General features: G+C 47.0%; 1 protein-coding gene across 1 annotated transcript in view; it reads left to right on the forward strand.

The window, feature by feature from the left end:
• The window catches only part of LOC119181229 (rho family-interacting cell polarization regulator 2-like), a 336,392-nt gene that overhangs the window by 16,961 nt on the left and 291,701 nt on the right, over nucleotides 1-27,730 (forward strand). Inside the window, exon 2 of the mRNA XM_075874992.1 lies at nucleotides 23,990-24,098. The gene's annotated coding sequence lies outside the window, so the exon portion shown is untranslated. The remainder of the gene's footprint in view (nucleotides 1-23,989; nucleotides 24,099-27,730) is intronic.

The following is a 27,730-nucleotide window of genomic DNA, read 5'->3' on the forward strand; positions in this document are numbered from 1 at the left end:
ACCTTGGAATTTAAAATGTTATACTTGTTACATACCACAGCGGCTACGAGGGACGAATGGGTGCCACTATAAGGAGCTTCACCCCGAAAAACGAGCCCTTGGAATTTCAGGTTCATTTCTTTTATTATAGTATACCTGCATTCCATGAGCTGACTTCAAGTCTTTTTATTGTTATTCTGGAAGTTCTAGCGGAGTAATAAAAAAATTCCGAAAGCATGTGGCACGGAACAGGTAAAGGTATTGCGACAGATTTGCGCATGCGCGCTTCGGGCTGTGTCACGAGGTCTTCCCTGTTTGCATAGCAACGCCCTTCCGCAACACAAGGTCTGCTCCGTTCTCCGCAGTTTGCGGGGTGATTCACCAGTTCTCTTCTTTTTCTTTTTATTTATTCCAGGAAAAAAAATGGCAAACGCGTGCTTTCGAAGAAGGCGAGCCTGTTCCATCGCGCGTGGTCGTGTGTGTGCCATACATGTCTTTTGTAGGTTCGCGACATTCGGCATGCTCCTATGCAGACTTCGTTTCACAACCGGTAACACCGGTCTGCGATCCAAGGTTTTACTTTCGTTTTATGTGTAATCTTGCTTTCGTCTTACTCCTCCTTATCGTTCGTGTCACTGCAATCTCGCGCCTGCTCGTTTTCTGGGCGCGCGCTGAGAACTTGCCACGCCTTCTTTTCCTTTTTTTTCTTTGTGTCTTCGTTTATGCTTCGTCAGTGCGCCTTGCCACGTGATACTCGGCAAAAGCGGTTCGGCTCATCGCATGCTCGTTTGCATGTATGGAAATCGACGCCGGTTTCGCAGGAAGCGAGATATGTGCTCGATCTACATATACGTGTGCGGAGGCCTCAAGGCCAATGTAAACGTGTCACTGACAAAGGCGTTGTCCAGGCACGGAGAGAGAGGTGGCGACATGACAGCTCCTTATCGACGAGCCAATCGTGGTTAATTGAAAAGCTGAATTACCGATTGGAAATTCGTATCTCGTGCAATCGAGTTGAGAACTCGTCTGACTGCTTGGCTGAGTCAATTTATAAACGAATGGATTGATTGATTGATTCATTCATTTATTCATTCATTCATTCATTCATTCTTGATTAGCCATGAAATATTACGCTGTAGAGTATTCGGGGCTTCGTTCATTAGTGTTTTCTTCGACGTGTGCGAAGTACACCTCCATTCTTGCATACCGGATAGATGATTTGTCAACTAGCCGTCGGGTCACATTCTTAGAAGAATGTACGGATTTAACAGCGGCTTTCTGTTTATATTAATGATCACAATAATGTTAGAGGGTATTATTGGGCATGCATCCAGTTTTATAACCCCGATGCAGCACTAAAATGAAATGTTCTAGCGTGATTTCTTTCAGTCTGTATATGACACGTTCGTGGTTGTACGTGGTGCCTATTTCTAATGCAATGGCACCTCAAATGTACACGGCGACGGAAAATGTATACAGTTGACGCAGGTGAGTTAAGGTGCCGAAGAACTTGTGAACTTTCGAGACTGCTTAGTTTCTCCTGAACGTGATTACTATGGTTTTTATAGCAGCAGTAATGACGTCCCGCTGGTGAAAACGTGCTCACACGAATTTGTTCCTGGCGGTGATATCCGCATCGCCAAGGGGCGGGGATTAAACGAGTTGGTACTCAGAACTCAGTCACTGGATCAAGAATAAATCAGCTGACTTAGTTGACTAGTTTGTACGAATTCATTCTAAAAAAAACAAGGCGTACAAACATATTTGTTTCCTAAAACACACCGAATTCACTAATTACCGTACAAGGGTATTATATAAGGTCCTTCTTGGCTGCGCCCACTTCTACGCAGGAAAGACGGTCTGCTGCGTTTAGGCAGAGATTGCTGGGACATAAGTGGTCGCTAACCGGATGCTCACCTTGTAATATTTCCCCGAACTTCCGAGGTTGTAAGAGTATACGCCAAATTCGATGAACGCGCAATTTCGTACCGGCATATAGGAATGAAATAAAAAAAAACGCGTCTGATGATTGAGACATGGCATATGTGTAATAGTGGTTGCGTGAGCCAATTGTCGATCAACTTGCATAAAGATGAAATCGAGTGCTTTTATTACAGTTATCTTTCACGTAGACCCCCCCCCCCCCCTCGCGTGCCAGATATAGATATAAGCGCCTGTCGCATGGGCATGCGCAGATACGTTTTCGTGGCTTCTTTTACCGCAGTTGCGCGCATCTTGGGTTATTATAGTAGGCGTTCGTGGCGTCTTGACTTCCTTCTTGTGTCCGTGTTTTCGCGCCCCGTCTTTGAGGATGACTTAGTCCACTTGTTCAGTTGTCTATACAGGTTCATTTTCCCTTACGTTGTAGCCTACACCTATGGTACGTGGCGTATAATACGCACGCGGGCATGTTTATGGGTTACGCAAGCGGCGCGCGCGCAGCAGCATGCGACACCTGTAGGTGATGAATCACTCGTCCCGTCGCATCTACCCAGCGGGGGCGCGCATACACGCACACCTACTTTATACTATACAGCTGTATAGTATGGGCCTGTGAGAAAGGCGCGAGCAGCGATGCGGCGCCTTCTGGTTGCACTGAGCGAATCCTTCGCCGCTGCTTGAGAGAATGATGGGCTGTGGTGGCGCTTGCATATTTGGGACAGTCTGTATACTCGACGCCTGTGGGTGGGTCGCGGGTAGTGTTGGGAAGCGTATAGCCTTGCGTTAAGAGAGACTTCTTGACGTGGTTTGGAGTACACCCGCTCGGTTCCTTAGGCCGTTTCTTTTTTTTTTTCTATTTAGAAGGGGGTGATGGGGGTATTACTGATAACTCTCCAGCGCTCTGCATGACGTCTATGACAGCGTCGGTGCCTCAAGAGGTGTATATATAGCGTACGTTGACTTTTCAAATTTTTTTTCATCCCTGAGGTCATTTACTGTGCTCTCTCTCCCTGCATTGTTGTTTGTCGTACGAGGCGCGTTTTCCATACCGGAACACCATGGAAAAACCGGCTCAATGATGCACTCCAATGACTGCTGTTTTACGGATGTCCCGCACTTTGTCCAGCTGTTCACGCGCTTTATTTTTTCGCATGTCGTGCGCATGTAATCGGAAGGTGGAGGCCGAAATAAGGATCGTAACAACATTATATTTAACCTATTACTGCCTGGTGCCGCGAATGCATGACATACCGAAAAACTTCGAGCAATCAAGTCACGAAATGCGTGCCGCCTTTAATTCGAGCTGTCAAGTATACTCACGTAGAAGGTAGCTATCAGCCTGAAAAATCTAGTGCCATCTTGTGTGATATAATCTATGCTAGAACCAGTTGTCTTGTATATAGCTAAAGTTCGAAACGCGTGCAAGAGCGCTCGCTTTGTTCTTTCTCGCCTGGCTGACGCTATCTTATCTTCAATAATCTTGTTTACTTAGTGTGCACGCGCTCATGACGTGGCACGTGACGCGTTGCGTAGTTCTGAAGTATGTTTTTCGTTTCAAGGTCCTCGCTCCTGTGGCATGTGCAGAATTCGCGACGCACGTAAAAGTATGCACTAAAGATGAATTTTAGATACTTTCTTCAACTGTGGAATCATTTAAAGGTTGCTATTTAAAGCTGGAAACTGAAAACGAATTTTGTTTTCTTTGGTAGTTTCATAATTCAAATATCAAAGGGTTAATTGAGCTAGTAGCCCATTTATTAGGCGCGAAGCAACTCGTAGGTTAGGCTTGTCGGTGCCTTATTTCGTCACCGTCCGTCGCAAAAATAGGTATCCGCAACTATGGGTAGGCCCCACTACTCGTCACCGTTGCGCTGAAAACGAAGGCAACAGTTCTGCCAATAGCCGATGACGTTAGAGTTGAAACACCCTTCCCTAAATGCCGTGGGGCATTGAAACCTGGCATGTAGGGAACAAGCACCGCCACGTTATCGGGTATACGCTGCATTTCATTTAGACGGTCCCCCGCGATTTCCGACGACAGCGCAGCTCTGGCCGACCGGCTCGCCCTATGCCACCTCCTGACGCCGACGAGAGCTCTCGCTGAGTGGTGCCCCGTCCTCGGACTCCTGCGACCTTGTCCATCTTTCCTATCTTCTCCTTATATGTATGTGGGTGTCCTCATCTCTACCCATATCCCTTTTAATCTCTCCTTACCCCCATTTCTCGTGAGCCACTGTTGAGGTGTCGCACTATGATGCAGACAGTTACGGGGCTCTTTTTTATCTTCTGTTCACTCATTCAAAAATCACCCCCCCCCCCTCCATTATTTTTTGCTTTTCGTGCTCTATTTATATTTCCTGTCAAATGGATGCAATTCGATTCTTGTCCCCACGATCGCTGTCTGTAAGTGCAATGCTCGCATTTTAGGTGGAACTTCAGTCACGGAAGGTACTTGCCCAGATGAGCCTTACTCTGCAGTGGTTGTTGTGTCTTATTCTTGTTGTCAGTCGTTTAGTGTGCGCATTGATATTTTCTTTTTTTTTAATGTACATATTTTAGCTGCATAAGTCGAAGCATTCTCCTTTCTGCCCATCGTCCAAGTTTTGCCTTCTCACTTCCGTGCTGCGTGTGGCACAGCCTGGGGGGACTCTCCTCAATCTCCGGCGCTCGCTCATGATGGGCGCGACAGGAGTACGGGCCGAGTCGGCGTGACGTACGCACTGGATCGTGACGTCATTGTGCAATTGGGGCTACGCCCACTGCCAAACCTCCGTCCGTCGTTGCCAGATGAACTCACGCGGTGAGCTGTGAGCAATACGCGAGCGGTGACGAGCTTGATGTGTAAGGATAGCTCGATCTACTCGGTCACGCACCAGGGAAGAACGCGTCGCAATCTCGCCGTTGCGATGGGAGCATGATGATACGGGGCGCGAAAAAACGACACACAACAGAGAAGAAGTACACAGACGACGCGCTGGGAGCGTCACATGTGCATTCCGTTTCGCACCTATAGTTGTTGCTATGCAGTCCTCTTGCGACGTGGTATTTGTTGCATTTCCAATATCAGTGTGCTTACCTACGCTGCATGTACCTTCAGCATTAGGTATTTGCACCATGATTGTCTGGCCACAACGAAAAAGAAAAGTGGCTTATTTTACTCGTATTAATCGCTTCGCAAAAGAAAAGCAATTGTTAGCGGAATTGAATGAGAGGTGCTATATAATGGTCGCCCTTTTACTTGCCTTGGCTCGTTTTTTAAAGAGCTTCTTACGAAGCACCCTAGAACACCCAACACTTAACCTCGAGATGGTCTTCAGTCGTTCCTTACTCAAGGGCGCATCATGCAGTGACCAAACGCTTTAGATGTAGTAACGAATTATTTCCTTATACCTCATTATCTATTCATCTCGTTGTTGCGATCGGACGTTACGACTGTTAGAGTGACGTTGGTCGCTATTATTCAGTGACGGATCGCGACTATATACTCGCTGATAACGGTTGATCCGACGCTGTTAAGCACAAGGTTTCGTAAATACAATAAATTATCGCAAAGGCAGTTAGCTATCCGTTGAGCTACACGAAATGTACCAAGTGTGGCGCTGTTTTTTTTCCTTCGTAGGCACCGAGGAAGAAGTCCACCGCCGCATCTGTGAGCGGCGGCGCGTGGCTCCCAGGATTAGTTCTTGCACACATATACTCAGGAAAATGGTCGGGAAAGTGGTCTCGCGGTAGCTCAAGGGTAAAAGCATCGCACGCGCGAAATTCGAATGCGTGCATTGTTTAAGTCTCCCAGCTGCGACTAGTTGGAGTTGCGCGCGCCTCCCACTTTGATTCCTCCTAACTTTGTAATTTCTTTCTTTCTTTCTTTCTTTCTTTCTTTCTTTCTTTCTTTCTTTCTTTCTTTCTTTCTTTCTTTCTTTCTTTCTTTCTTTCTTTCTTGGAATGAAGTAAAACATCGATATGTGCTATTTCTGAATTGGCAGCCTACGCGAACAGGACACAATTAAGGATAATGTGAACAGAAGCAGTGACTCGCAACTGCACCTTTCGTTTCACGCAATGACAAGAATTTATACACTAGAAACAGATGCACGCGCTACACGCCTGGTAATGTATACTGATTGAATGATATGTGGAGTTTAACGTCCCAAAACCATCATATGATTATGAGAGACGCCGTAGGGGAGGGCTCCGGAAATTTTGACCACCTGGGGTTCTCTAACGTGCGCCCAATTCTGAGAACACGGGCCTGCACCATTTCCGCCTCCATCGGAAATGCAGCCGCCGCAGCCGGTATTCGAGTACCTTAGCCACTAGACCACCACGGCGGGGCCTGGTAATGTATACTGTACTTGCTTTTATATACGTTATTTTCAGTGGCATAAAGCGTTCATCTGTAAGTGTTTGGGATGTCGTGATCTCTGGCGGTTGGTTGCTTCGCGCTGTCGACTCAAGTGTGTTATGACTCAAGTGTGTTACTCGCACGGCTTTCCGCTTTGCTTAGCTCTGTGTTGATTTCAACCTTCCTGTACGGTTAGAGCAAAGCGTGAGTGGTTCTTAAGAAAGAGAAAGGAAGAGAAAAGTGAGCCCCGTTATTGTCTGCTTCAGTGAGCGACACCGCCACAGTAGCTCACGAGGGATGGGGGTGAGGAGGGATATAAAAGTTAGGAGTAAAGGTGTAGAAAAGAGGAAGAAGAAGCAACAACAAACTGAGGGGATAGGAGAGACAGGAAAGATGGAAGCACGGTCACTGGAGTCCGAGGACGGGGTACACTTGCGAGAGATGTTGTCGGCGTCTGTAGATGGCGTAGAGCAGGTCCAGTAAGTCAGAGCTTCACTGCCATCGAAGGTCGTCGGCGGCAGGAGGTGACGTAGGGCGAGCCCAGTCGGCCAGAGCTACGCTGGTGCCGAAGATCGCAAGTGCGCGGGCGCACAACCGGTCGACACGGAATCCAGCATAGAGCTGGACGTAGAACGTCAGGTGTCCTCAAGAAACCCTACGCGTCGTTGCTTACTATCAGCTGACGGAGACAGTCCGCGCATCCTCCGCGCTGTGTTTGCCCGCCGTGGCGCTGGCCGAGTACGAGCGACGAAAGACCCGCTCTTCTACCGGGGGTGTCAGAGCTGGCTCTGCACGTTGGTTCTAGCGCTAGAGTTTCGATCTGTGACAGGCTGTGGTTCGACTGTATTCCGTCAACGCTCAAGGAAAGACCCGCAGCATCAACCAAGAAGGCCGCGTTAGGCCCCTCAGTAAAGCCAGCTTCGCTGTTTCTCAAGCTCTACGCGAATAGTGTAGACTCCTCCCCCCTCTTTATTTTTTGTCTCGCGTCTCCTTTTGAGAGCGTGACCCGAGACGCTCGAGTTTTCTCCGAGCACCTTCTAGCTGTATTTCAAAGGGGAGGAAAATGTCAGCGGTCCATGCCGTCTTCGGCGAACCCTGCGCATATTTTACGCGCGTCGTTGTTCTCCGCACGGCAAGCGTCGATGACTTCTCGGTCGTAGCGAGAGAGGTCTTCGGCGCAGGAGTGACTTCTTCATCGGCCCTGTGGCCTTCTTTTGTTCCGAAGTCCACCGGCGACGCGAACGACTCGGAGTCGTCGAGCGAGCGCTCGCTTTTGAGGCGCCAGTGATGTTGACGCGAAAAGAAAAGGAGTGGGGGAGTGTGGTCTATTTCGAGAAAGAGCAGAACGAGCCTGTGATAGATCTTTTCACCTTCGCTCGCGGTGGTCTATAGGTCCTAAAGGACTCCGCCCATTGTTCGGTATTTCACGGACGCGCATGCGCGCTGAACTACTTCTCCAGTTGTGTGTGATGCTCGTAATATGTACGTGCGTGCTATGTGTGTGTAGTTTTGTGCTTGCTTGTCTGTGCACGAGTTGACGGCCCGTTTGCCTTTTGGAGGTCGAGGTCACCGAGTCGCTCGCCCTCGTGGTCGACTTTCATCGCTGCTCTCGTACAGTCATTTTCTCTGCGTCGTTTTGCTTTCTTCGCCTTCTTTTCTATTAGGTGCCGCCTGTTTTTAAGCGTATGCTCTTCGTTGACGGTCGGGCCTACGTGCACCGCAATTGCGCGACTGCAAGCATATCCCACCGCGCTCTGCTATACGCGCCAGGGATTATCGTGCATGTGAAAACCATGATTGTGTATCCGCGGCCTGTTGGGTTGCTGTCTCCTTCGATTGGGCTTCGGTGCCTTTATCGACGTCATCTCTTACTGTAATACACAAAACGGCAAGGAAGTGCAGATAAGAAATTTCTCGCTTCTTATTCTATTTGCGAAGTTGTGTTGGCAATCTACTTTTGTTTTTGATTTTCGTGTGCGGCCTTCTGCTGTTGTAGTAAGGGTTATGATCCGGGGACTCGATATTGCTGGAACGAAAGCCTCCGAGATCAAGAGGTGTCTCGCGACTTCTCCGCAAACGAAAGGGCGAATGCGCCGTGGTAACGCGAAAAGAAAAAAAAAATGATTGCCATTGCATTTGTGAGCCAGAACTATTCGAGGGTATACGCCTTACGAGTTGTTTGTCACATCCAGCTCCTGCTCTGCATTTCTGTGTTCGTGAAGGCAGCCGATGCGGTTTTCTTGGTCTGAAGATTGAGTTGTGAGGCCATCTAGTCTAATCTATGGCTGAAGACAGTTCGCGTTTGTACGCAGAACCCTGAAATATTAGTGTGGTTGCTGCTGCAGCGGATGTCGTCATTTTTATTTTAGGTATTGCTAGACCCGTATAGAAGACCCAAAATTGTGGCATTTTCTTAATGACTCTTTTCGGCACCTGGAATTTTCCTCCGACACATTTCCCAACATTTAATGCCCCGCATTCTAAATTTGGAAGCAAACGTTACCTAAAGCTTGTTTGCCTGTATCCTATATTGTCTGTTTACGACATTCACTTTACGTGTTCATTACTTGCGCTCCTTTGTTTTCAATAGCCGTTGCAGGGTAAAACACTACATGCTATCCTAGGACTCTGTGTTGACACTCAATCGGCCAGTCAGTTTCGTATTCTCACGTCCGTGCCTGTTGTATTCGTTATCGCGTTTCATATTGGTCCCTTCATTTTACGTTTTTTTCCTATTAATACTGTCTATATTACTAACGGGTGGGAGATACGAGTATCCGTATGTCGGACCTGGACAAATTACCAACAAGCTTAAAATTAAAAAAAAAGAGCTGAGCTAGGTAAGTATTTATTCTAAAATACAGGGCGTGCAAGCACGGACTCAAGAAGGACGTCCTGACACCACAAACGCGGACAAACAACTCTCGTCGGTGTCGTGACTTCTTGCTTCTCTCCGTATTTGGGCGCCCTGTCTTTTAAAACCAGCAAATAGCTTGTTCACACTTACACAGACTCGGCACGGCAGATAACAAAGCAACATTAGCTGGGAAGTTGCCAATCTTCGTCGTATTCGTTCACATTTGGACAGCACCTGTAGGAAACTACGTGGAGTGCGGAAAGAAGATACGAAGAAGAAGGGTAGCGGGGCAGATGCTTGTTTTGGTTTGGACTGTATATTAAACGGTACGCCATGTTTGGACGGAATCGCTCTCTGCACCAATAAACGATGCAGAAAGTTTTCCCACAGCACGGATGGTCTCCTGCAGAATGTGTACATTATAGTATTGTGTAAGCAGCTTCGGTTTGTTGTAAGCGAAACGCTCACTCGTGTTTCGTCTGCTTATGACTGCGTGAATACGGCACTTCTGTGTGGGAAAACTGCGTGGTGCAGAGAGAGAGAGAGAGAGAGAGAGAGAGAGAGAGAGAGAGAGAGAGAGGTGGCGCCTCACAATGAAGGTGGAGAGATGGTGGGCTTCTTCGATTAATGCGGGCGGCGCGCGCTGTGCTCGCTCTTGCGAATGTGTGGTAACCGTGCGCCGACGGCGGTGCCTGCGCACGGAGGTCGAAGGACGGGTCAAGAAACAATCGCCGACCGAATGCTTGACCTGCCCGCCTCTCTGTTGCGCCGCGATCCGGACGAGCCAGCGAGGGAGCAAGCAAGCTTGGTCGAGACGCTGCAATGGACGACTGCAGACGGGGCTGATTGAAGGGGTTGGGCACTGTACGAGCACGTCCGGAGCGCTTTAGTTCTTTTTTTATCTCTTAAGGTCTGACCACACGTAAGTGTCGTAGCGTGTTGTACCCTCTCCCTATGGAGAAAAAGTGCTCACCGCCACGCGAAGCTGCGCGCCCTCTCTCTCTCCCCTCAAGGAGAGGGCGCCATGCCGCGTGAAAAAGCCACGCGTACGTGTAGTCAGGCCTTTAGGCGTCCGTTCCTGCGTGTAGTGGCGTCGTCGGCAGTGGCGTAACTGAGACAGGAAAAAGAAATAGTCAGAAAAAACAAACAAACAGGGTCGAATGGGATTGAAATCTGGGCCCTCTGCGCGGTTGTCGGGTGTTCTGCCACACAGCCACGCTACTAGTTTTTTGCTTATTTATAGGGCTCACTGGAGCTCGAAATCACCAAAATTTACTCTGCTGGACTCATTCTTACTCGCGCATTAATCCGAGTCGGACTGAGTTGACTCTTGAGGACCTGCACTTCAATGCACTTTAGCTGTGAGCGATTTTAAATGAAAATAAGAGAAAAGTGAGCCCCGTAACTGTCTCTCAGGGGGAGGACACCTCTAGAGTAGCTCACGCAGGGTGGGAGTAAAGAAGGGATCAAAAGGATAGGATTAAAAGGTAAAGAGATAGAGAGAGGAAAGAGAGAGTGAGGCGCAGGGACAGCGAACGACAGAAAACGACAGAAGAGGAGATAGGAAAGATGGACACGGTCGCAGGAGTCCGAGGACGAATTGTTGTACACCTCCGTGTGTTTTGTGTATGAAGTATCAATGGGTCATTTTATCATCCTTGTGTGGTGTTCAGCCATTCTCGAATCATTGCAACATAATAGGGAGTTTTAGAATAGCGTTAGGTAAGTTAACGTTCGTTGCGGTCGCCCGCTATTTCCGTCACTTAGCGGGGGCCCGCAATAAGTTAGCGTACGGCGGAGGCGCAGTGGCTCGAAGCGCTAACGTAAAGCGTCGCGTGTGCTATTTTAAATCTGTCTGATTTGTACCCTGCATCAATGACATGTCTATAATAGTTTTTTTCTTCGTTCTTCACCCGTAAATGCCTCGCCCTCCCTAAATTACCCTTCATTGTTTTTTTTCTTCTTCTTCTTTCGTGGCTTTGTCATTGTACAGGTCCAGCCTTGTGTGTGTATACATTTGTCTGGGAACAGCAGTTATCGGATTTCTCGGCGTACCTCTGAATGAGGTGCAGCCGCCCCCTTCGCTAATAATAACGGCACGAAGTAGGTTGGTCACGACCTCATTCACCAGGAGGCATGCAACGGAAACCGAACAACCGGCCGACTCGACTCTCGATCGCTCCAAACGAGGCTGCTCCGTCGTTTATCTCCCTTTGGCGTCTCGGTGTAAAAGAACACTGACGTGAACTAATGCCGTAGTTTATAGTGATGGATTATCCTTTAACATCTCTATTTTCTGTTCTGTTCGTTTAGCCCTAATACGTTTATTATTTATTAAAAGAGAAAAGTAGGGGCAGAATTTAGTTTCTGAATTTCGCTTCTCAATCCCGGTACCCGATGTCGCGGTGATGTCATTGATTTTAACAAGACTGTTGGCTGTACATAAATAAGTCCCTCGTCCTCTCGTAGTGTTCCACCTTTTGTATGTGTTCTTGCTACGCGCCTGATATACGTCTAAAGATCCCATGGGACGATCCCATGGGCAGATCACATGGAACGGACGACCATGATAATGCCCAACCTGTCCTTGCATAAGCATGGTGCACGGCTGTCATGGCTTCAGGGGTTTCGCCTCCCCACCAGCTATGGCGTAACTAAACCCGCAGTTCCTATAACGCTGGCTGCGTCGACCTATGATACCTGGGATCAAAATTGTGTATGCTTGCTCTATAGCTAAATGTGGGTTAGAAAGTAAAAGTAATCTGGTCACAATCCAGCAGTGAAATTAAAACGATTCGTATGCAGTGACACCTCATTGCGTACGTTCTTGAAAAAAAAGTGAAAAAGAAAGAAAAGGAAAAACGCGAGAAAAAGCGTGTCATCTGGGAAAACGTACTATCCGACTTCGCTAAAACGCCGCACAGCTTCGTCTAATGCCGATGTCGTGAATGTCGGCACCGGCAAAGCGTACGAAACGGGAACGTATCAACGAGGGGCTCTAGATTCTGTACTTGTGCACACAGGACTCAAAAGCAAACGAAGAGATCACTGCCTTCCATCTCATGTAGCACTTCACTTCCCCGCCTCCCTTTTATATTAGCATATAGACAGATACCTCAACGCCGACAAATATCTGGGCCTTAAAAAAAAAGCTTTTCTCTCTCTCTATCGCTGCTGTCCTGTCCTTTGTCACACCTTCACCTTTTGATTTCATCAAGCCTGCTTTGACATTGAGCTTTCGAAAAATAATTAACGCTACATTTGTCGCAATGGTGGGCATAACATTGTCGGTAAAAGCGAGGTGACATTGGCAGTGATATCGAGTATGACGTCAGCTCGAGTACCGGCTCGTCACATTCGCAAAAATACAGAAAAAATATTCAGCCGGCGCCGCTTGGCGGACACTGATGAAACAGCGGAGATGGTGGCGTGCAGCGGGATTAAAATAAGTGGGAATGACGTGGCATGAAGTGCATTACCGAAGTGGCGTAGTCAAGATTACCGGGCCCGTGCCTCTCTCCAGTTTTTTTTTTTTTTTGGCCATGGCTTACGCAACGAATAATGATCATTTCAAGGGTGCCTCCCCCTTCCCCTAAATTAAGGAACGGCCCTATATACTCCCCGAGAAATATATCTGCCAACGCCCCTGGGTGGTTGAAATGGAAGTAGCAGTGCGGCAGCGGGCATATCTGTGGTTTAACGTCTCAAGTCTGATTGTGAAGGACGTCGTCGTGGAGGGCTCCGGAAATTTCGACCCTCTGGTGTTCTTTCAAGTGCACAGTGCATTGCGCAGTACATGATCATCGTGATGAGTTGTGGGAGTAGTGAGTCTTGGGCGTGTGTTGGAGGGGTAGTTGCATGGAGTGATGTACTTATCCGTAAACTTGACTGCTTTCTGAGGGTATTTACAATGATTCCCGGGCATTATATATGTATATATATATATATATATATATATATATATATATATATTTCCAGTCGCATGCCTATCTATTGGGGCTTGCACACCTCTACAGAAATGGGTGTGGGTGGGCGGGGGCAGTAACGAATGACGGCTCTCGTCCGGTCAGCAAAACTAAACTGCATCGGGTTCGATCGTTCAGTCCTCGGGAAAAGGGCCTCTTGGGCAACTATAGTGTTGATTGCTTCTTCTGCGAGATATACTTTAACGCGCGAGTGTTCTATCAGCGCGCTCACGCGGCAGTCTCACAAACCCGGCCTCTTCTCCGCAGCTTTTTTTTTGTCTTTTTGAAGCGAGATGAGCGCCGTCAGGATATTTCTATATGTCGATCGATTCTAGCGGAGGTTGCTGACAGCGGCATCGTATTTGAGTGTATACGAGCAGCACGTCTATAGACTGAGCAGCGTGATCGATATGTCTGCGATTCCATTTCGACTGCGAGGTGGACGCTTTTTGTACTGCGTGTGGCTACTGCTGTTGCTTTTTTTTCCTTGTCTCTCCCTTTATGACGAACAGTGCCACAGGTGACGTCAACGCCTCGTGACTCGAATCCCGGTTGTGCTTTTGGCAGCTTTCTTGCTATTTGTTATGTTTGTCATGTCAAGTCATGTTTTGTTTACGACCCTTAAATAATAAGGCAGCTTGAAGAGGTAGGATCCGAGATTCAGCTATCATTTGCGGTTCTGATTCGTAGTGCAGACGCGTGGGTCATACGTGGCGGCAATACACGTTCGCTGTACGATCCGTATAGCTGTCGACGAGTCTGTAATCTCGGAAGTTCGGTGGAAGCGACGGGGTTAACGACTAAATTAATGTATTAGTCAGCACCTTCTAATAATTTAATCAAGTAAATCGATAATTAATTGAATTCCTGGTGCTTTCTTTTCAATCCCTATTTTTACTTTCGTGCGCCATCTTTTTTTTTTTGCAATAATGCTTCGTCACACCTGTCAAACTATATATGGTTTGATTCCTGGTCACGTTGGTCGCATTTTTTTATTATGGCGACACGCGGAAAACAGCTGCGCACTCTCGATTTAAGTGCCCGGTCAACAAATACGGTCAATCACGATTATTCCGGACTTACCCGCTATCGCGCCTCGCAATCCCATCGCATTTCTTTTTCCCATGCACGTATACAGTGATTTACTTAGAACCAACATATTTTATTGGTCTTTAGAGTTTTTAAAATAAATTTTCCGATATTATTACGGTTTGCGGCAGAAGGCTCAGGAAAAATTAACTTTTACTGACTCGTCCAGTTTTTATATGTAACGCTATAATAAAAAGAAGAAACTAGAAATAACGAAAACTGTGACATTGTGCGAAGATGCGCATTCGACAAGGCGAGGCGGCGTTGCGCTAGCGTACGAGTCGAGAATGCTTGGTTTTTGCGCCAACTTAACGTGATTACTTCACTTTAGCACGATGAACCTGGCTTCGCCAACTTCTGACGCTGACTGACGCGAACGCTGCGCCGCACTTGCCGTCCCTCTTTGTATGTAGCGCATTTACCGGTACAAAACGGCACAGATCTACAAATTTTTACCCTTCCTCGATGTTTTGCTGCAAGCTTCAATAAAATCGCATACTTCGTAACAAAAAGTACATCGTTATTAGATAATGAGATATATAGGCTAGTTAAAAAAAGAATTACACTAAACTTCAACGCTGGGCTTGGCCTCTCTGTTATACGTGGTCGCATTCTTTTAGGTGTGAACTTTGAATCCCCTTGGGGCCTATAGGCTTGCCGGCGGCTCCTGTCGTCGCCGTGTGTCGTGTAGTCACGGTGCTCCGTGAAAATGGGTACGTGCCGCAATGAGTAAATCGCACTACTCGGCATCGGTCCACTACGAAGGAAGACGACAACAGTCATCTTCACAAGTACGCTTGTGGAGCAGGAAAACCCCTTCTCTACAAGCCCAGTTTCAGGCTTGACACTATTAGTGCATTATCAGAGATCAGAGAAATCTCTCTCACAGCACCGCATACTTCGCACGTCCCCGGGTTTCGTGCACGGTATATAGTCGGGCTGAAACGACCTTCCCTGCATGCTTCGCCCTTCATCGGCGTTTAACTATAGTTTTTTTGGTCGCAACAGCAATATTCACTCTTGATCGGTTCTTGATATTCGCAGCCCGGCGGACGCGGTCAGTGTCGAACCACAGAAAGAATTCGCGATGTGTGCGATTTCTGTCGCATGCAGCTAACCAGTGCATCCAGTGGCTTCGAAATGCATTCTGTCGCGATCAACGCTCCCACTGCAGCCGTGCACGCAGAAGAATGCGCAGTGACAGCCGACGGCGTTGCGCAAGGGTGACACGCCGATTCATTTCGGAAAGCCTTCACGTCGTGTCACGAAGGCGCAAACTGCATCTGCAGCTGCTGTGGCAGCTTCAGCCTTGCAGGAATGAGCTTTCTTGCTGCGCAGTTTCAAGGGTCTTCCAACGGTTTTCTGAATCACTGCTGTGTGGGCATCCCCGCTGTGAGTCATCCGCCCTCGCTGCTCCTCTGTTCCGTCTCGACTCCCAAAGGACGCTGTCAGACTGTCTCGTCGCTCCAAGTCGGAGCCGGCCTACGCGTTTGAACTCTTTCTCGGCAGCGGTGACGTGTTCGAGTGTGTTCAGCGTCAAAGATTACAACGCTTATAGTCTTTCCTTTTGTTAGTCTCTCAGCTTGGCTTCATGGGATGTCGTCGTCTAAGTCCACCATAAACGGGTCTTCGCCACAAAAATTGCGTTAATCCTGCATTCGCCACCGGTTCATACTGTGGTATATTGTGAGTTAAAGGTTTCGCACTGGGATATAATTGTGAGTTACTCAAAAACACCAAGAAACTAAAAAAGTTCCAAGAGAACCAATGGAATGGCGCACCGTATTGCCAATACCAAGCAACATGGATTCTACTTTGCATGCTATATAGGAGAAGAAAGGCAAGGGCTGACTACGTTGAGAAAATGTCAAGGTATATGCACATGGCCAGATTAACTGACGCCGCGCCTTATCACACTGAACCGCCCCGCCGCGGTAGTCTAGTGGCTAAGGTACTCGGCTGCTGACCCGCAGGACGCGGGTTCGAATCCCGGCTGCGGCGGCTGCATTTCCGATGGAGGCGGAAATGTTGTAGGCCCGTGTGCTCAGGTTTGGGTGCACGTTAAAGAACCCCAGGTGGTCAAAATTTCCGGAGCCCTCCACTACGGCGTCTCTCATAATCATATGGTGGTTTTGGGACGTTAAACCCCACAAATCATTATCACACTGATCCAAAGAACGCTGTGTGTGTAGTAACAGACACCAGAGGAAAAATTAAAGCCTGCGCTTCAATAGGTCGAGCCTCGACAACACTAGCAGAAGAGGTCGCCATAGCACTCGCAATAAAAAAGGGACGGACGGCAAACGCTCCATTAACAATCAATACATATTGGCAAAAAGCTTGCATAAACTATCTAAACGGCAAAATTGGAGCACAGGTGCTCCGGATATTGTTTGGGACAGGATCGGACTCCACGGTACAGTACGGACTGTGACTGGAAACTTGCATGCAGACGAGGTGGCTGGAGGCTTTACAAATCACCGATTTCCTCCATACTGCAATAGAGGACCCTACACCCTTGGACCTTTGTTACGCAACGATCCTTGGGTACTATACAGGGAAAATAGGCAGCTGTATCCACGTCCACATCGCAAGCCTAGCGCTGCAGAGGCGACCGCGCTAAGATCACAAACACATATAAATCTGCATACTCTCTACCTGATCTACATCACGGCGTATATATAGACATGCCCGTGGTGTGAAGCCACCCCGACACTCTTTCATATCACGTGGGAGTGTGCAGGGCACGGCGGAGAGGCACGACACCAATGGCACGTGGGAGGAATGGAAGGCGCTGCTGTCTAGCCCAGCCTTAGGTGGATCAGCTGCGACTGATTCACAGAGCTGAACAGATGGCTCGTGCCTCGGGGGCCCTGGAATAGAAGAACTACTCTGCCCGACAGACTACGCTCTTCACCCTGTATATTTCCTACAGTGCACTGGAGTTTTCAATTTTCTGATTTATGTATATAGTAAAGTTTTGTACTAGTGCTACTACAAATACTACTACTACTGCTACTACTAAAGGTTAGTCGCTACTGCCGAAAACCTGTTTGATTGCCCCTCCACGGTGGTCTATTGGCTAAGATACTCGGCTGCTGACCCGCAGGTCGTGGGTTCGAGTCCCGGCTTCGCGTGGCTGCATTTTCGATGGAGGCGAAAATGCTGTAGGCCTGTGTGCACAGATTTGGGTGCACGTTGAAGAACCCCAGGTGATCTAAATTTCCGGAGTCCTCCACTACGACGTCTGTCATAATCATATGGTAGTTTTGGGACGTTAAATCCCTCATATCAATCAATCAATGAAAACATGTCTTATCAGCAGTGGTGTCTGACCAAGGTGCTCAAGTTTATTGTCTAAAACCAGAGACACAAACGTGCGTCTCTACGGCGAAGTCATCTACGTGAAACACATCTGCAAAGTGATGGTGCGTTAGTGACCCGGTGGTGAGTAAAGCAGTGAAGATTTCGCTGTGGTAAACAGCTGCTCACTTGTGCATGCCTATAGCCCCTCCCTGCAGGTGTTTTGTTAGTGGAGCTGAAACACCCTTCCCTACATGCTGCTTCGCCATAAAGCTGAGACACCCGTCCCTATATATGCCCCTATACATGCCCCTGTGCAGGTCCTCCCACCTTGCTCTTCGTAATCAACCGTAATCAAATCGAAAACGCATCAGGCAGCATTTTGCAACAATGCGAGCATTCCGTGCTGTGCATAGTGAAGTTGTTGCTTGTGAATGTGCTTCGAGTTCTGCACGTTCTGCAGGAAACGAGTGCTCCACGTGCGCGTCGTGGGACAGATGAGAACGGCCTTCCTTCGTTCGCATTGTCTCGCTGTTTGTTGACCGTAACGTGCCCCCCCCTCTCCCCCATGGAGCGTGCGACGCATTATTCCCAAACCGCGGCCCGCTTGTCGCCTTTTTAACGCCTCGCGGCGCCGAGTCTTGGCGTCGTTGCGCTTTTCCTATTCACACAGACACGTTGCGTATTCTTTCGCCACGCCGTGGACAACCTCCTCGTCACCCATCCCAGTCGTATACCGTAACTGTGCTCTCTTCGAATAACGAGTTGTGCGGTACGCGGAAGAGAGACCCCGTAATTCCCACGGCTTTTCACTTTCGTCCATTCATCCGTTCTCTTTTTCTTTTGTCTCCTTCTACGGCCTCTTGGTTCCTTATTTCTTTCTTTCCATAGCGCGGCGGTTCTGGCGCGTCGTGAAACGCCACGCGAGACACCTCCACCTGCATGGCTGCGTGCACGGCACGGGTCGGACACGCACGCCGGCTTCGGTCCATCTCTGCTCCTCCAAGCGTGTCATTTCGAAGGAAATCGCGCCGTCGAAGAGGTCGCCGATTGGGAACAGATGCGAGACGTTAGAAAGGTGTGCTTAGACGGCGTGCCTCCAAGCAGACTTAAAGGGCGACGGGGTAGGGTAACAAGCTTTCCGTTAGCGCAGGAATTTGTTCGTTCTCCAACTAGTAGGTCGGCATTGTTATCCTCGTTTTATTAAGGCGAAGGCCTTAGATGCTTCATCAAACTCGACAATGAACTGTCGGCTGCGTCAACTCGAGTGATACAAAAAAAAAATAGTCATGTTATGACGTCATCCTGGCGTCTCAGATTGCTAATGTTTGTGGCTTCATCATGATGTCATCGCATGATATCGTCGCTTGATCAAAGCTGTACCTGTCACAAAGGCAAGGCGAAACAACCCTATAGGTGCAAAAAACTTTTGAAAGGTTGCCGGAAAAGATCAGTACCGAAATGAAAACGAAGAACTCGACTGAAAAGAAATAAATGGATCTCGAGTCTTCTTAAGCGAATGCATAGAGTATACCTTGTGTGTCTTTTAAATTATCATTATTCAAGATCTTCAAGTCGATTACGCTCTGCACGTCAGTGTTACTACTGCATTTCAGTCAAGTATTACGATCGCCATCAACCTCCCAGTTTCAAGGCAAGTTCCTTTGCTAAAGGGTTCTCTCGGTTCGTGTCAAACCAATTTCTTTTTTTTTTCTTTTGCCTGCGCAAGCGGTAGTTACCCATATCTTCTCATACCGTTTGCATTCTTCGTTATGGTTACGGCGCTCTTCTGCTCACTCGAAAGTCGTGGGTTACATTCCGACCACGTTTTGATGCAGGTAAAATGCTAGTGGCCCGTGTACTCTGTCACGTCAGTGTACGAGTATCAGATGACCTGAACTTGCGGAGCCCTCCACTACAGTGTCGCCCATATTCACATCGTTGGATTGGGAAGTAAGCCCCCCAGATATGTGTGTGTGTGTGTGTGTGTGTGTGTGTGTGTGTGTGTGTGTGTGTGTGTGTGTGTGTGTGTGTGTGTGTGTGTGTGTGTGTGTGTGTGTGTGTGTGTGTGTGTGTGTGTGTGTGTGTGTGTGTAACTTTCATGTGCAAAGGAGACTTTCTTGAGGCGCCACACAGAAGGCAGTGTTCTTTATTGCGTGCTACAACCTCAACCTCTCATCTGCAGTTCCCAAGCACACTTCGTTGGACCTGTCACATACGTCGTATGCTAACGCCATGCACATTTACATTGACGGTTTGACGGGCGTCTTTGTTGTACCGTCTCGCCCGATCGCCGTCAAGTTCAACATCTCGCACGTCACGACATCTACGGATTCCGAACTCGCTGCTCTTCTATAGCGGCGATAGAAATTAATCGAGAAAGACCCCTATTGGTCGTGCTTTGAGAAGAAAAAAAGAAAAGGTTCTGGAAGCTAGTCTGGCCTCACTGGTCACCGGCCCAGAAAGCCGTACAAGTCCTTCTGCAGTTTTCGATAGGAATGGATTTGAGCGATCACCTGTCGATACATCGCATCGTAAATATGTATCGTGGATTCCGTGCACTCATGCTAACACTCTCTCTTTGTTCGATGACATGAAATTGAGTTTGTAATGCAAAGCTTTCTGACGACGAGTGATTCGTTTGGCACAAAGCTATAAGGTGTTGCAATGGCAGCATATATTTGCATATATAGGTAAGAATGGAAATTCATGGCATACAGGCGCATGTCGTGTCTTCGTTGTTTGCTAAGATCAGAAGCACGTAGAATGCGTTTAAAGATATGTGATGTAGAAGCTTCAACTTGTGGACAGACCTAGCGTATATACTGTAAGAAATTTCCGTACGTTAGCTGGCACCTGAGCACGTAAAAACAAACTATATATTGTATGTTGCGAGAAATATGACAAAGCCTGTTGCAACCACATGGGAGGTTGCTTCCGTTTCCTACTTTACGTTTTTTTTTTACTTATGTTGTAATAATTCAGTAATTTCTACGTTTTTGACAAAACGAGAATGAACCATATAAAAACAACGAAATCTTTTGTGGAATTACACATGGTGCAGTGGTTGAAGTTGAACGGAAAATTCCTCGAGTAGTAATGAAGAGACCGCGGTCTTTCTCGAAACGGACAGAAATATCGATACTTTGCTCTAGCGGTCAGTAGTCGAATTTTGTTTAGTGCGAAACGTAAAGGCGCGTCGTCTATAGGCCGGTAGTGGCAGCAGCAGATCAGTGTTTATAACGTTGAAGTACTAGGATACCCACTTGCCTAAATTGTAACTAACTTTGTCAGTTAGTTTCCAACTTTTTCTGCAGGGAAGAGGCGGATTACTGTCGCCACTTTTTGCATGTATACACCGAAAAGAGAGAGACAAAGGAAAGACAGGGAAGTTAACTAGGATTCACCTGGCTGGCTACCCTACATGGGAAATAGTCTTGAGGTTAGGCGACGCCTACAGAGTACCTTATTTGAAGTGGCCGATGTGGCGCTATGTCGGAGCAAATTAAAGCGGTGAGATCGTAAACAAATGGCTTGCTAACGACTATGGGCACTGGCTTCACCGAGTAAGCCAGCTTTTTTTTTAGAATACCAACGAACCAGAGGAGTTTCGCGTTCTCATTGTTTAAATTCTAAAATCTGTTTATTAGTTGAACAGCGTATGGGAGAATCGGGGTACCATGAGTTGTTTCCTATGCGTAATGACATGGCAGTCTACACATCAGCCAGTCTTCAAACTTAGGCGTTGACATGACGAATGCTCAAATTAAGCGTACAGTCTCAAATCAAATGTACGGGCTTCGCAACGTCGTCTGCTCACTGCTGCCATCAGCATATGTCGACATAATGAATTTATGACACTATCAAGTTACTTTGCTCTACTGTTGACGTCAACGATAGAAGGGTTCCGATTGGCCGAGGCGAACCAGAGCCCCGCGAGCACTGCACCGTACTGGAGCGCGACAACGAGCGAGGCGTTCGCTCCCATCCTCTCCACCCGCATCACACTTTCCTTCGTTTTCAAAGCCTCGGCGAATGAATGAACTTTGTTTCGAATGCCGGGAGAGACAAAAAGGCGTAGCAGCTCCTCCGTGGCCCACGGACGGTATTCTCCGCTACCTGGTCGCCGCTTTGCCACCTTTTGTTCGAGGTCCGTTGGCTCCCCCGTAGCAGGACAGCAGTGGCCCGCACAAAACTTACAAGGAACCGCCGCGCAGCGAGAGTACGGGGTGGAGTTATCTTCGGAAAAACTGGGACGACCGTATCGTCATCGGCAGCACGGCTTCTTTGTCGTCTACTGCTGCTGCAGCTGGCCACCGAGGCCTTCTCTATCTTCTCAACTAGCTTTCTTTATACTTTCATTTTTTTTCTACGTCATCTTGCTTTATTTTCGCTTTTGAACGAGTACAGTATGCTGACTCGCGTACTGCATTCTTCTGCGTCTTGCCATAAGACGGAGGCGGCCACGAAAAGCGGCATGGTCATCGTCTGTGCAGTCCCTTGTCGTTTGCTCCACCTGTTGAATGCTTTTAAAAGCTATTTCCCTCTTTCTCCATAAGAGTTATGTTCTAGACATCGCATGTCCGTTGTGCAGACAAAATGAGTGAAATGACTGCCTGGTTTCTGTTACCCACAAAGCAGACCGGGCGACCAGAACTTCGCAGATGATCAGGAAAACAAGAAAAAAAAGCTCTAGCTACAAAACCGCTTCATTGTTGTGCAGCTCGTTTGTTCAGCCACGGCCACCGTGCCGCATTTTCCTGCCCTGCGTCTTCGTTCAGTGAGCTGTTTTCTAACAGTTTCGTACCTGTGTGTTTATACAGGACCAAAGGAGGAGACGTGTGCAACATTTTTCGTCTTCTGAGTGCGTTTTCTTTATTTATTTGTCTAGTAGGTGCTACTGCGATGTGCTCTTGTAGCATGTGCCTTCACATAGTTCTTTTGCACTTTATGCATAAGCACATTAACATTATTACGTCAGATTTCTCTTACACACACCTCAACTTCTCGCTAGCCGTCTCTCTGTAATCTCATGTACTATAGTTTGTCTGTTGGTCACGGTGTGTCATCGTAACAATTACCTAGCACTGGAGTATCATATGTCACGCTAACAGGCTGGCTAACATCTCCAACGTTCAATTAAAAAAAAAAATTTTTGCTCTCTCCCGGTTCGCCCAAAAGGCTACCCGCGTTTTTTTTTTTTTTTCGTGCTTTCCCCTTTGCTCCTCTTTGTTTTTTCTTCCTCTTCCCGGCAGAACACTTACCCCGACTTCTCGTGGGCTGCTGTCGCTCATTTTAGATCACCGACTGCGCGGTATGTGACGTCACCCCTGTCAGGTTTGTTGGGCGCCGACAGTGTGGGTTTCTAAGTCGGTGCGGCCCGGTGGTCTGGCGTGTCTCTTTTCTTCTACTTTTTCTTCTTTGGGTTTTGTCTTTCTTCCGATGGGTGCTGACGGCGGTTTGCTTGCACTCGCTCAAGTCGCCGAGTTCACCATTACCTAGGCGGAAGTTTGACCGTTATCTGGGAGAGTTCATGATAAACAAAGCGCAACTTGCACGAAGGTTCAGTAAAAACATGGGGCTAGTGCTTTCTTGTGCCGTGTATAGTGATCCTCGGAACTCGTTCATAAGACGGGTAATAAAGGTTGCGCTGAAAAATACTCTGTTCCTGCGCAAATGTGAACACTGACCCGCATACAACGAACACTGAGCAGACTGTACAGACGCTGTACATATGTGCTTTTCTCGCTTTGTACATTGGTGCTAAGTAACCCGAACTCTTCCAAATCAACGAGTGGTCATAAAACAGAAAAGTTATTTCACTTCTACTCTCTTGGAATCTGCGCGAACAGCCACTACGTCTCATGGCGCTGTCGTCGCTATACAGTCTTTGCTCGGTTAGTTAGCAGTGGGGCTAGTGGGCCGCGTGTGACCCTCGGCCCGCACGTGACTGTCTTCGCCCAACATTTTTAACGGTGTCTCAATAAGTATGTTCGTGAGCTGGACAGAGGTGGCTGGTTCAAAGCACTGTTTTCGTGAGGCACCTCATGTATTCACCATGCGGGGAAACATGGCCGTGAAACAAGAACCTTATTTCGTAATCGGCGTCCAGATTTTAGCCATTTTAGAGACCAGTATCGACATGTTGTTGTAATCCTGGTGCCAAATTTCCTACAGAAATGACCTGCATATAAGATTGGGAAAGATTACTTTCCAAATGGCTGTTTCTGCTGACAATGTGTGCAATCTACCCTTACACTTCTACCTTCTTAAGTGTCCCGGCCCTGGCGGGACTAAATTGTTCGTCATAATCGTTTAAATTTATTTTAGTTCAATGTGTTTTACCTTTTCTCTTCGCGAGAACCTACTGCGTGGCCCACTCCCACGTGATTTTTTGTCGCCTTTGCTGTGTTTCATTTATCGTGAGTCGGCAAATATCTTTAATAAATTCATGCACGTTTTATTGTTACTCATTATAAGAGTAAACCCAATAAACTTCTTTACACTCTGCAGATCCGGTGACGCCCCAAGCCAGCACTCGCGCGCGTTGTGTGTGTTGCTGGAGTTCCGCAACGACGCGGAGCTCAGGTCGGTGCCAACTCGAGGGATGAACACTGAATCGGTGAGTTTGTTGGCGCCTCCACTGTAACACGTAAATAATTAAGGAAAAGGGATGTTAAGTTTACTGATTTAGCTTAGCTCATAAGGGCGTGGCCGCGTATAGGTAAGACAATCTCCCTGGTTTTACATTGAACAAACGTATTTGAGGCGCACTTTTTCTGTATTTATATTGTGATGAGTGTTTTATTGAACTTGTCATCAATTTGCTTCGTTTGTATTATGCCCTTCTAAGTTGTTGTTTTTTTCATTCTTCTAATTCTTATCTTGGCACCTTCTCACTTTAGCCGCGTCCCTTTAGGACCTCCATGCTGATGCCCATGATGAAATTAACTTCGTTATTAAACTTTATTAGGGTGCCTCTATAGTGCAGAAGTTTAATTTCTGTTTTGTTTTCTTTAAAAACTTCTTCAGATATTATATTAAGTGTAGGAAATATGGTTCGGTGGCTACAACACCCACTCAGTATCACATTTTCTACACTCGGTGTAAGAATGTCGTACTAAACCGTGCCGCAAAAAAAGCACAAGTACAGACGCCCACCGGCTCATATCTTCATTTGTATCTAATTCATAGGCGTACGCAGGGTTCCCTACTGTAGTAGGTGGGTGAAGGTTCGTCAATTATAATGTATGGGGCTGGCTTTGCGCCCACCCCATCTCGTGCTTCCCCCCCCCCCCCCCCCCCGTGTGCACGCTTACGATCTAAGCCGCTGTGTCTCCAAGTCGTATTTTCCCTCACAGTCAAAGACACCGTCGCCCGCACATCAGTTTCTACGAAGCGAACTCTGTAAGACTGTCGCGCTAATATAATACGGCGAGTTTTCTACATATTTCTTAAATATACAATGAGAACCCAAGTTTTGATTGCTCTCTTCATGTGTATACACGCCACGTTATATATTATACAATATATAAAACTCTCGACGTTCATCGAATCGACCGTGTTACCAGCTGCTCGTTTGCGTGCTCACGTCCGGTTCGATCATATCTATATCCTATTCTCACAGACTGGCTGAAAATTACCGTCCATTCCGAGCCGCACCGGGCTCTTTTTCCTCATTCCAGCGTCTTTGCAGCCACGGCTATACACTCTTAAAAAAAAGTTCGTAAAAACCTAGTAACTGGAAGGAAAATGTTAGTAACAGCCACTGTTACTAACTCTCTGAGACAGTTACTAACCTTTTACAAACTTGAAAGCAACAGGCGTGTTGTTACTACCCAAACCGCCTAGTTACTAACTCGAGTTAGTAACAAAAAGCTACCTTGCTTATAACCCTTCACAGTGCTGCAAAAACACGCATTCACTCACTGAGTGAAAGATTTTAATAAATTTTGCCATTTATCCCCTCGTACCTTCTCAAACCCTTCCCGTATATTCACTTTTTTTTATCATAGGTTGAATGCATATAATTTATACGGCCAACATTTTTAGAGGAATTGATATTTGAGTCTAACTGCATGTCACCCGAAATTTTATGCTGTCGTGTTTATCTTTGTTCCTCTGGATACGACGCTCTTCTTCGGACCATGGGCCCCTGGGTTTGAACCCCACTATGCCCAGAAATTTGTTTTTTTTTTCTTTTGAGCCAAAATAGCCTTAGATGATTTATCGAACTGAAAAGTTACCGTCAGCGTCCCGCGGCGTCGGGCAAAGCACAAGTGAAGCGAGAAATTATGTCGTGATGACGTCACTATTGATGTTACGTCATAAATCGCCAAAATATGTGACGCCGTTATGCCGTTATCACGTCCCGTTACAAAATAACGTCATCACACGACATTGTAGCTTGGTCAAAGGTAGATCTATCACGGATGATGTGCAAAACCATGCACGTTAGGTGCAGAAGCTTTCGGAGGGATCAATACGACGACGGAGATGAACAAGATGATGGCTTTCGTCTTCGACTCGTCTTACGTGAAAGCACATGAGACCCTATGAGTTTTTTTTTCTTCTTCTTCTCTGCATTTATCCACTTTTCTTTCCTCCAACACCTTGCTAGGGAACGCATGGTGGTGTATACGTCATTGCTAGGCGAGTTTATGCTGCAAACACTGCCTGCGCTGAACTCGCTACTGCGCCCTGTGCACATTTTCTCGTCCTTCGTTTAGTAAGGCGTTGTTTCACCATAATGAGCTTAATGAGGAGCCCGTGAATTACAAAAAAAAATTGTGACGTGTTCACTTTCGCGCCACGATGTGTTTCACGAAGTGAAACAATGAAATCGTTTCGATTGATAAGTTGCTCTCTGAGAACCTTAATGTCGTAATTTCACTATTAAGAGTCTACTAAAAGAGAAAATTTTGATCACTGTTCCATTTTTAAATTTTGCGCCGCAAAGTCCACGTATATATTTTGTACTTTCGCGTGAATGATAAACGATATTCTCTTAAACTTGGTAAGTAATACCGATGGCCCCCTCAGTGGAGAATGTACTTCATTTTCACTGATTACGAACTACATAGGACTTCGTAGACGCGATCAAACTCTATCACGTCAAGGCGTTTGGTTCGGGAACTTCAGGTGTTTTCTCTTCGCACTTCCTTTTTGCGGGTCTTCTCGTGGCAAGCGCGCCGATTTTGGAAATTCACTAATGAGATAAAATTGTTGTTATCCTTAATGGCCCTTTAACGTATAAGCTATATGCTTCGTTCACGGCGGCTCATAACAGCGATAGGCAGGCGCAGCGGTTATCACTTTTGCTCTCGCAACCACCAGGTGCGTCGTCGCAGAGCCACAGCCATCGTCGCAGAGCGGCCGCGGTGGCAGAACGTTCGGTCAAATACAGGGGTCGTTTGCGCGCGGAACATTAGGGAGCACTGTATTCAAGGTGCGTAAGCGGGCACGCCACTTAAACTTTTTTCTTATTTCGCGGGCATCTGCAATAATCAGAGAACAGCAATACTTCAAGCACAATAAGTTAGAAACAGTCAAATGGGATGTTTCACAAACCGATCAACTACATCTTATTTAAAACTTTTTCGGCCAGCTTCATTGCCTCAAAAGCTGATACATAATTCTTGCCTAATTAATCAGTGTTAAATGAAGCAACGAAATAGCGCAATATTCTCCATGCAATAACCACAAGCATTATTTTGGTTGTATTGTGATAGTCTGTATGCAATTTTTTGTTACTTTTTCTGGCTAAATTTAGCTTGGGCATGTATGCAATTATGAAACTGCATTCACTGTGCATCTTATATTTCTGCTTCAAGTTCTGAAATAACAGTTGACTAGTATTGCAGTCCTCACTTAAAGCAAGTTTACTTTACATTAGTTTTGTTGTAGCTGGCATGACACTTTATGAAAACGTTCATGTCCACAATGTGATATAATGCTTCTTGAAATTTTCTATGAGAGGACTACAAAATGTTTATAGATAGAAATAATGAACGTGGTGAACTGATTATGAATGTACAACATTAAACCCTGGCACTCATATCAAAATGTCTTCTGCCTAAATTTTTCCTCCAGTTGGATATGTATCAAACTGTGGCAAGTAATGTGTAGGTAGTATATAACAAATAAACATGATTTTAAATTAATAAGTTTATTGTCATTGCAAGCATTTTGCGTACAGTGAGGAAGGAAGGAAGCAACCAAAGGTAGAAGGCAGGGAGGTTAACCAGAAAGACA

Source organism: Rhipicephalus microplus, chromosome 10, assembly GCF_043290135.1.
Source record: "Rhipicephalus microplus isolate Deutch F79 chromosome 10, USDA_Rmic, whole genome shotgun sequence".
In the NCBI taxonomy this organism is placed as follows: domain Eukaryota; kingdom Metazoa; phylum Arthropoda; class Arachnida; order Ixodida; family Ixodidae; genus Rhipicephalus; species Rhipicephalus microplus.